The sequence below is a fragment of the Zonotrichia albicollis genome, chromosome 6 (genome assembly GCF_047830755.1).
Source record: "Zonotrichia albicollis isolate bZonAlb1 chromosome 6, bZonAlb1.hap1, whole genome shotgun sequence".
NCBI classification, from domain to species: domain Eukaryota; kingdom Metazoa; phylum Chordata; class Aves; order Passeriformes; family Passerellidae; genus Zonotrichia; species Zonotrichia albicollis.
In genome coordinates, this window is record NC_133824.1 from 12255000 (window position 1) to 12265826 (window position 10827).

Consider the following 10827-nt stretch of genomic DNA (forward strand, 5'->3'; position numbering starts at 1 on the left):
TGGTCCACACTATACATGACAACTCCCTGTATCACTCTTTGTGACTTCTGTGAACGTGTCTTCCCTGGAAATTTATCTACTATCTCTCACATAAAAAGTAGTATATGGAATACAATAGAAGCATATCTCCAGAAACAAAAAAACAAAAACCCTCCAAATTCCAACAAAAAGGGGGGAGTATTTGGAATATATGGAAAATATATTTATTTTCCCTTAGTATTTTGCACACACATGCTAAGGTGTGTTTACATCAGTCAAATTCCTCAGGACTAAGCTAAAAAATGATCAAACAGAAAGCTCTGTTATGCTGCTGTAACAAGAATATTGTTCACATCTTTTTAATTAGACAGCTCTTTTTTGTCCAGAGATGCCAAAGTCATTGTCAAAATAGTCCATTCCACCCTTTTCCAATTATCATGTACAATTTATGAGCAATGCTAAGATCCTTCATAGAATAATGAGATCTTTAATTTCACTGCACACCTGAAATGAAGGTCAGTGCAATAGGTGACTGGCTGAAATGTGTATACAAGGTGTGAATTATGCTTCTTTTTACACTTTTGTGAGCACAGCAAAACAATTTCTACCTGAAAAAAACCCAGAACCTAAACCAAACTGCACCCACAGCTCTTTGACTTTTAAACCAAAATTGCACTCGTTATTTTGACTTCTTTATGAATCACTTAGTGTCTTTGAGGCTTTATGTGCTTCTGTTCATAGCACAGGCAAACTTTTAATGAAGTTGCCTATTTCATAGCAGCATTGCACTTATGGCCTCTTTCTGTTCTGGAGGACAGAAAGATTATTGTTTCTACATCTTTTAGTCCACAAGAGTCCAAATTTCATGTACTTTGGCTGAAATATTGATATTTAGTGGAATATTAAAAGTTTTCAATTTTTTTTGAGACCCTTATAGGAAGCAATTTTGAGTTAAGGAGAAGGGGAGGAGCAGTCTGTCCTTCAGAAAAGACAGGCTCTTCTTATGAGAGGCAGCTCTTGCAAAGGGCATGCTCCGTTTGGCTTGTTTCCTAGGTAAGAGATGAAACAAGCCATGTTGCTTCAGGCAGATGAAAGCTGGGAAGGAGATGGGGGTTGGTTCTGACCCCAGTTCCTACTTGTCAAAAATGTGTGATTTTTTCTCTATTTAAATATATTATAAAGAGCAGAGGGGGGCGGGTGAAAAATGGAGGAAGAAAGCCAAAAAAAGTCAGCTATTTTCTGGCAGGTTAGCCATCAAGTCTCGTCATGAAAATGACTATTATGGTATGATACCAGCCCTGCAATGTGGAATGCAAAAATGCCTTTTACTGAGACTGTCCCATTTGTTTTTAAGGGCCTGTGCGCCAAGGGGATCTCCAGGAAACTGTTTAATACTGCAATCTTAAGGTAAAATATATTATTTTAACTGGAACTTTGTTCTTCAACTTAAACCTTTAACACCACCTTAAGGATCAGATTATTAAAAAGTAAAATGTGTTACATATATATATATATGTAACACATTTTACTTTTAGTGCATGTAAATGCATACACACACACACACACACACACACACACACAAATATATATATATATATAATTTGAGCTTAATTTCTAATTTAATTTTAAGAAGCGAAGTGCTCAGACCTACCACAGGATGGACAGCACCTCTGACAGACTTAAAAATGCAGGGTCAGACTCCAAGCCTGTCAGAGTACCATTGTTCTCTAGTCATATTCAATGGTCCTTATTAAATGAGATGTAGCAATCTCAGCTGCGATCTGAACTACAAATCTAACAAGTAACTGGGGAAGAATGTTATTTGCTCTGAGTATATTTCCCTCTTGGGAGAGATCCAGGTTAATGCTTGATAATCCTTTTGTATCCAGGGTTCAGGCTGTCTTTGCTTGAAGAAAACTTCCGCAGAAGTCACTAGCATTAATCTTGTAAGGTAGGAATTAACACAGTTATGTTAACATTTATATCTTAAAAGCCTGTACAAATTGTCAAGCTAACAAGATGAACAAAATCTTTATTCTGAGAGATTTCCTTCTTAACAAAAAATCTCAGTGTTGCTTGTCATCTGCATCTCTTGTCAATTTATGTTCCACAGCTTATTCTTTGTATAAAAGAAGCAATCCCAGGGAAGTCATTAGGAAGTAGGAGTATTATAAATGTTTGTCTAGAGCCAAAGTTTGCAATTTTATTGCTGCCTATTAGAGGTGTGAGAAATGGAAACTTTGCCCAAACTCAAGCACTGTTAGAAAATGTTGATAGCTGAGCATATCCATTTTTAGTTCCAGCATGTTCTGCTGTGAAATTTCTTACAAATTCTTTATATATGTGCTTTGTTCTTTATCTCCGTGCAAGTTGAAGAGAAAATGCAGGAATTTGGTGGAAAGTTATAATAAGTATTAAATACTGGCAGTGAGAAAAGGAAAAGGAACTATGAAATATGGCCAGAGTAGTATATTATCTACATATATACCAACAAAAAAGACATATTTACTTTGTGATTCAAATTGTGTAATATGTCTCACAGAACTCAGTATCATCAATATTATTAAATTAAATCTTCATCAGGTGGTTTATAACATCTTAGAGGTATCAATTGCTTTTGAGAGCTTAAGAAGCTTGTTCTATACAAAGCCTCTCTAGCTATGCTAAGTCTTGGAAAAGTTGCAGTCATTTGCATTTGGTACAACTACTTCTTTTATCATAATTTATGAAAAATAATCAGTATCATAAAGTCGATATACTTTTAGCAACACTTTTATTTGCTTTCTGGGACTCACATCAGAAAAATAGGTGGCTAATTATCAGAAAAAATAGTTCAACTGGACATTTCCAAATTCTGCAAGTTATATCAGGTGCACTCATTAAACTTCTTGATACTGAAAATCTGTTTAAACTTCTGAAGCTCAGACTGAATCTGAACTTCCAGACACTTGGGAAAGTAAAAAACTAGATACGCTCACATATTAGTCAGAAGTGCTGTTTAATAAAAAGACAAACAAATAATAATAATAATAATAATAATAACAATATGAATAAGTAATATGCATCCAAATAAATGTGTGGATTTCAGTATTAGTTTAATAAGATGATAGAACAATAAGAAAGCAATTAACTGAAAAGAAAACAAAATTAAAAAAAACTCCCCCAAAATACCTTTGAAGAAAAAATACTCTTGTCAGAAACATTTTTCTTCTCCCATATTTTAAATAATCTCATTTTTTAATGCAAATTTAGTTTTAATAATCTCTACAAATACTTTTATGTATGGATTTCAGTTCAGATTTTTTAGTAATAATACTAATTAAATCATGCATGTTTTTTTGAATCCATGTTCTCTGGAAAATTAGAAAATGCTCAAGTAGGATTAATCTTTCACAGAATTAATTCTCTTTTTTTTTTTTTTTTTTCAGGTCCATACAAACATGACAGGGTTTTTTTTCCCACTTTTAAGTCTATCTTATCTATGTTATATGTACTGGTTAATAATAACATCTCTCTGCCACATGTCTAGGGGACATGAGACACCACAGCTTGTGTACTAGAGCCATGAGGAGATTTCTTATCTGATAGAAAGAGGAATTCCAGGTTGCATGGTAAAAGCATGCAATAATTGGCCTGAAATCACACTACCTACTTTTTAATTGTGGCTCCTCCACCTACCAGCTGCATATCATGGAATGACTTGACTGCAGACTTTAAAGGCCCTCCTAAAGCTCTGATACACAAGGCTGGGTGAACGTAAACACTAGAAGCTTCTCCAGCCTGTGTGTGATTGACATTCTGCTGCTGTAAACCAGCACAGAACAGCAAAGGTTCTCAAGGGGACATGTCCTGGTAAGGCACTGCTGGTCACTGAGCAAGGACCAGAGGGGACGCCAGAGAGGTCAGGTCCAGAACTGGGTCAGACACAGCAGCTGGATCCCTTGAATGCCAAAGGAGATGGTCAGGGAAGGAGCAAGGCAAAATCGGATGGCACTGTTCACTCTGGAGAATGCAGCTGGGCAGGGGGAACTGGATGCAATGCTTTGCATGTTTGTCTCCTCCACAAAAGAAAGACTTCAAATAGTTTAGGGGTGGCTGTGCTATAGTTCTTCCTTGAAAGGAATGCAGGGAAATGGATTTGTTTTCTCACATAGTGTGGAAGTGATCCTCTGTATCCTTTCCCTCTGTGTGAGAACAGTGTGCTGGTACTTAAATTTTTTATCTATCTGAAGAGAAAGGCTTTTACACTCCCATAGAATATATGGAAGATGCTGCCAAGAATATGATCAAGGACATTTTCCACCTTAAAAGAAGAAAGCAATACCTTATTTTTACATGAAGATCAATCATAATGACTGAGAAAAAGGATGATACCTAGAATTAGTTTTTGCAAAACTGCTAAAAACTTGACCTAGAATATTGATTTATATAGTTGTGGGGATATTAATTTCTTATTACTCAGTAAATATATTGTAATGTGGTTGCATCGCTGGACATATAAAGCAGTCTTAGTTAATTAATGAAGAAGAGAGTGCACACACTCTTTTTTTTGGTATGTGACATTTATCATAAAACAAGATTAAATAGTTAAAGTTGTCTAGCTCCTTTCCAGTTGAAAGAAAAATTTAGTTCTTTACTAGAATTACACGTCCAGGATATATGTTCAACTGTATGTGTGCAAGTCCGTATCATGAAGAATTTCAAACCAATAAAGTCTTGGGGTAGCACAATAAACTTACAAATATATTGAGTCTCAATATATTCTTTCCTTAACTAAGAATGTATTTCTTTAATTTATTTTCCTTACATACATCTGTCTCCATGGATATGCAAGGCTGTCAGTATATTTGACTTCTGTTTTCTAAGGTACCCCAATGATTCCTATTTCATATACTGAAAGCTATACACAGAGGTAGACATTCAACTACAACAATCAACAAACTAAGCACAATAAACCAGGCCTTCAGTATTAATATAGACAGCAAAGCAACATCCAAGGATCAAGTGTTCTCATTGCATGTTTCAGATGAAAGACTTGGAATATCTTATATATCAGAGACTGGGACAGAGCCCTTTGTAGATACCTGATACTTTGCCCACAGGGGTAATATCTGAGCCACCTGCATTTTACTTCTGTGTTTCAAGTCTTTGTTGGTCACAGGACAGCAAAGGAATAAGAGCAACTAGACTTGAAAGGAGAAGAGGGAGTCAGCTGCAAATGACAACATTATAATGAACTGTCTTAGCTGTAGTAATTTATCAGAAAAATGAAGAAGTTTCAGCATCCTCCTCTCAATACCACCAGCTGTGTCTGAGCTGACAGTCTTTGCCATCAAGATCTTTGCAAAACATTGCTTACAGTGAAAGTGTATGTGGGAGTGGGAAAACTGAGGGAATAAAAAAGTCTCTACTGCATTGATACAGTCACCACAACTAATTCTGATCCTAGGTTGTACTTTCTCATCATGTACCTCAATCACAAGCTGGGCCAGGCAAAGAAAAAATTAATTATAAATTCTAAAGAGATGTCGTCTTCCAGTGACTAAATATTTTTCTCTTCATTTTTACAAAACAAGACTTCCCAACAGTTATAACCCCTGTTATATTTTTGGCTGGAAATTACTGTCATTTATCTTCATATCTAGAAGGAAACTAAAGCTTATGGAGAAAGGACTAAAACTAAAAATTTTAGAGAATCATAAAGAATACAGTTGCAGTTTGTTGTATTTAGTATTTTCAGACAGAACTGAACGTATCAACTGTGCTGTTAAGAAGAGATAGAAGGACATTATTTTTTTGCTATACATTTTGTAGGTAGAATGGTGTACTTTTGAGAGGCTGGAAAATATTAGAGGCATTTCATAGTACTGTTAAATGGGTATTTCAGCGTTACTTTGCTTCCCTTGCTTTTCCTTGGATCTCTTAGCTTGAACCCATACCAGGCTTGCTACGGTAAAAATTTCTCAAAGGTATTAAGTGAGCCTGGTGTCACTGCTACTCTCCGGCTTTTCAGATGTGTTACCAGCTGATCATCATGATACCTATGCCTATATGGCACAGGGGCCTTTGTAGCAGAACAAAACTGCCTTTTTAAGTGTTGCTGCTGTACAGCCAGGCACCAGTCCCCAAAATACACCTGGGGCTGCATTCCCTGCCTTGTGTGTCCTGTGTGATCTAGTGCTGGCAAAGGCTGTCCCTTTGCGTGGCTAACTATAGGGCAGACACCTACACTATGTTTCATCTGCTCCTTCAATCAAAGTTGGAGATCTCTGTTCTAACTCCACAGAGTAAAAACAGTTCTCTGTCCCGAATTACCCAAAATGCGCACTGGGGAAAGAGAACAAATATACAACATAAGTATTGTATGCAAGTAAAAAATTGGTTAACAGTACCTAAAACAATGGCAAAATTTCTGGTAACCAAAATCAGAACCTGATGATTGCTTTGTATGTTGCCACAGGAGATCAATTAGAGTAGTGTATGTGTACTCTGAAAAGTAGACTGCTGAATGCAGTGGCTGTCCACTGCAGCTGCTTGAGTGTGATATTATAGTGTAGACACCATCATCTCTTAAAATGTTTAATGATGCATGAAAAATGATGTGCTTGTGAATTTTGTTAGAGTTAAAAAGTCAATAAATTTTAAGAGCACTGTAATTATTGACAAGATTTTTTTTTTGCTTTCTTTTATATAAACACATCTAGACATTCAATAATTTCAGATATCTAGTGGCTTGGCGCTACAGTGGTGCAATTAATTTGTTTTTCACTTTAGAAAAAGTTGATTTAATATATTTTTTTGTTCTGTTTTTTTTCCCCCCTGCATTTTGAAATATTAGTTCTATTAGTATCCTACTGAGCTAGAGGAAAAGTAGTCATGCACAGAAAGCAACTATGGGTTTGTCCATGTGAAGGCATTCAAAATACTTTACACGGTGAGTGAAACTGCATTCATCTTATCCTTGCATGCACCTTATGCTTGCATTCAGAAGTGAAAAGATCTCTGTGGGACTAGCTAGCACTTTGATTCTAAATGTTAACAAATGCAAGGACTATTACACATTTTAACTTATGTACATGCCTTGATTTAGGCTTTAGTGAGCTTGAATTAACGTTCCTAACAATTCTAATGCCAGAAACCATAAAACTGTTAGAAACCTTGCTTTTGGGGTGTAAATAATGGTATAAACAAATTCTACAAAGTTAGAAGATAATTTTAAATGCTGTAATGCAGATTGCAATCTCCTTTGGCAATAAAGGTCACTAAAGCAACTTCAGACACTCATGTCAGTTTTTCTCACTGGGCCTAATTATGCTATTCCCATAGGAGAAAAACCCATCACCATCCCACTATGTTCTTGAGCTGGGGTTTGGATTGGGGCAACAGGATGAAGACTTAGGCAACTGAGATTTGCAGATGTTATAGATTTTATAAAATATTTTCCTCTCTTTTGGAAAACCTATGCAACAGGATCAAATAGAACAAATGCAATAGAATCCTCTGACTTTGGAATGGAGTGTGTTCAGTGTCACTAAGGCCAAAGTTGTCTAAGAAACCAACACCATCTGTTTCCTCCCTTCAAGGATATTTATTCACTTTGAATTGTTTGTTCATTCTTTAGACATCACTTACTAATCCCTTCAGAAATTCTTTGTTATTTGTTGCTGAAAATGGTGTTATTGGGAAAAAACAATTAAAAAAACACTTAATACTATTGTTTCTTGAATTCAAAATTCCACATTAGGAAAATGCACAAAAGAACATATACAATAATAGGGCATACAAGGCTTTTCTAAACCACAACTATGGAAAGGATTTAATGCTTTTTGAACAATTATATGCTAATTCTAATCCCATAAGGTTTCCATAATCCCATAACCTACTTCAGACATGGTTAACCAAGCAGGATCATCTTTTCATCTCAGAAAGGGATTTATAGAATAAAGAAATGAAAAATTTCATATATCAAAATTATTTGTCTTCTTATATCTGCTTAGGTATTTTTCTGCAAGTTTTCCAATACTTTTGGAGCATCACTAAAATGATAATAGTTAAAAGTTAATTGTAGCAATGTTTTAGGATTTAAGTAAACTGTCTACAGAGATAAGGAAGTATGGGTAATTTTCATTCATGGACAATAGGATTTTTTCTTTCTTTCAGACTTCTAATGCATCTGAAAAATTTTAGCATCAGAATACTAGATAACAGCAAAAAGATAGGTGATCTCATTTATTATGGCAAGTATTGCTTCTTGTGCTGTTGTTTCTTCTTAAAGTGACAAAATTCTTTTACTCAATCTTCTTTAAGGAAAAGCTCAGCTGTGACTGAATTAAGAGCTTCAGTGTTTTAGTCTGTGCTTTAGAATTGTAAACCCTGGAGTTGAACTACTGGTGTGAGAGCTAAAGAAATGTCTTATGCTATTCTTTAACAACATTTTAACAAATATCTCAATGTAACAAATATCTACTGTTCTGAAGGTTCTATGACATAGATTCAGGCCAAAGTAGTGAGCATGCTGAGGAAAATCCTACATGGTTTGGTTTTTTCCTGGTGATGTGAAGGTGTCTTCTGAACTTTCTTGAACTGGAAGCAGGAGATTTGCATATGTGGCAATATTAGAACAATGAAACAATCCCCATTGCTCTGAGGAAGGCTTTGAAGGTGGCCACAAAGGTGGGATCAGTGGGTTTTTTAGTAGTTAATGTGGGTAAGTGGAGCTGGGCTTTGTGAACACATAGAGCTACAAGTTACCTTCAGTCAGCTCAGAGTTAATGTAAATGAAGAAATACATGCCTGAAGAGGACAATGCCCAATCTAGGTACTCTGTTCAGATCTATGATTCAGAAGCACTCAATCCTGATAACTGCAATAGTCTACATAATAAAATTTAATTTTGAGCAAAGATTTTTAATACCCCTAGTGCCAAAGTGTCTGTCTCAGCTCTACTGACATCGAGAGGTTAACATACCTCATAAGTTCTCTGTGGTGTCAGTGAGACTAAAACTTATGAACACATTTTTTAAACTATATCTTGCACTCACATGATTCAGCACAAAAGCCAAGATCACTCAAAAGAAAATAAAATTTAGAAAACTGCAATATTATTATGTTTCTTTTATAATTTTTTTTCTGCAACTTGCTATTTATTACCAGGAAGTGGCAATAATTAAATAATTTAAGTTTTAGTTTTACTCACTGTGTTGGGATTTATACTAGAATCAAAAAAGTCTTCAAGCAGTGGCCTATGCTGACTGAAAGAAGGTTACAATCTTCTCTTGTCTTGGTGTATTTGGACCATGTTGGAAGAATTCCAAAGTTCCAATAGATTAGAAAGGCAGAGAGTGAGTGTGCTGGATTGTTTTTTGGTTTTCAGATGCCTACCAAACCACTCTGTCACTCCCCACTGTGTTTTCCACCAAAAACACAGGAGGAGAAAAATACAATGAAAAGCTCATAGGTCAAGTTAAGAGCAGGGAGAGATGGCTCACTAAAAAAAATTACCTTTGTGGATCCCTTTGGGGCTGACTGGACTGGTTCTGTCAGACGTGGGAAAAGCTGGGATTCTCTCACAGAAGCCACGCTTGCAGCCTCAGTGCAATCAAATCCTTGCCAAATAAACCAAAGGCAGTGAACCAGAATAAAAATAGGTAAAAAAAGGACCTAAATGTCAGATCAATAAGGAGTTAAGAAGTGTCAGTTGAATTACTTCATGCCTTAAAGTAAAAATATTCAAAATTTGTGTTATTTTCCTTGTTATTTAAATGATGCATAATGGTTCTATAAGTGAAACATGGGGTTTTAGGATAAAATATCTTTTATTCAGAAAATATTTAGAGGAAATATACTTGAAAATATCTTAATATTAGATTTTAGTTTTACTCTTAAAAAATAAAGTAATATTATTGCTCTAATGAGCAATAATATTTGCTGTCTGGATAAAGAATACATTACAGTAAGATTGGCAGGATGTTAGAAACCATGCAGGAAATGGGAATAATACTAAAATAACTTTTAGCTGGAATATTCTGTACTTTTGTAAATAACCTGAAGCCCTAATCTAGTGGTTTAGGTAGAATGTCACAGAAGATCTCAAACTTTAAAGGTATCACTTATAAGGTTCCCAAATAAAATTTGTGAACACATGTAGGCAGCTTACATCATGGAAAAGATATTGTCCACACATATGATAGAATAATTTATCAGAGTTAAAGATTTTAAATAAACTGAAGTAAAATATTTTGACGAAAGCATTGACTAAATTTTTTTTTTTTTTTTTTTTGTGGGGGGAATTTGGGCTGTGCCTTTTGGTTTGTTCATTTGCCTGTTTTTGTTTGTTTGTGGTTTTGGTTTTTTTTTTTTTTTTTTAAGAAAATGCAATCAGTGACTCTGAAACACGTTTTGAACTTGGCTTCATCACATAATGTATTCAGGGAAATTGGAAAATTTAGAATATTTACTTTTAACACTTTTCATTGAAATATTTTGCCTTTTTATTAGACTTTAGGAAAAATAAATTTAAAAAATACTTATAGTTCTCTCTTGTAAGCTCCTAGTAGTTATTTGGACTGTTAAAAACTGTCCAAGCTTAAGTAATATTTTGGTTCCACTGCTGAACAAAGCCTTCTTTTTCACTGTTCTAGAGCTGCCCCCAGAGCAAAAGCAGTTGTTACAACTACAGCTGTGCTTGTAGAAGTGGAAAATGTTTCTGTGCATTTTGGTTTAGATCAAAGCACAATCTTATCAGGTATTGTAGGAGGGGGCTAGAATCCATTGCATGCCACTTGAAAATGGATAGCTGTTATTTCAGTGGTTTTTTTATGAAGGCAGTCCTTTATTATCTAATGCTTT

General features: G+C 35.1%; 1 long non-coding RNA gene across 1 annotated transcript; it reads left to right on the top strand.

Moving 5' to 3' along the window:
• Nucleotides 1–1330: 1330 nt before the first annotated feature.
• Nucleotides 1331–9798, top strand: LOC141729333 (uncharacterized). The gene is made up of 3 exons (XR_012580720.1): nucleotides 1331–1386; nucleotides 1869–1930; nucleotides 3408–9798. It is a non-coding gene; the product is annotated as an uncharacterized LOC141729333 (long non-coding RNA).
• Nucleotides 9799–10827: the final 1029 nt, after the last annotated feature.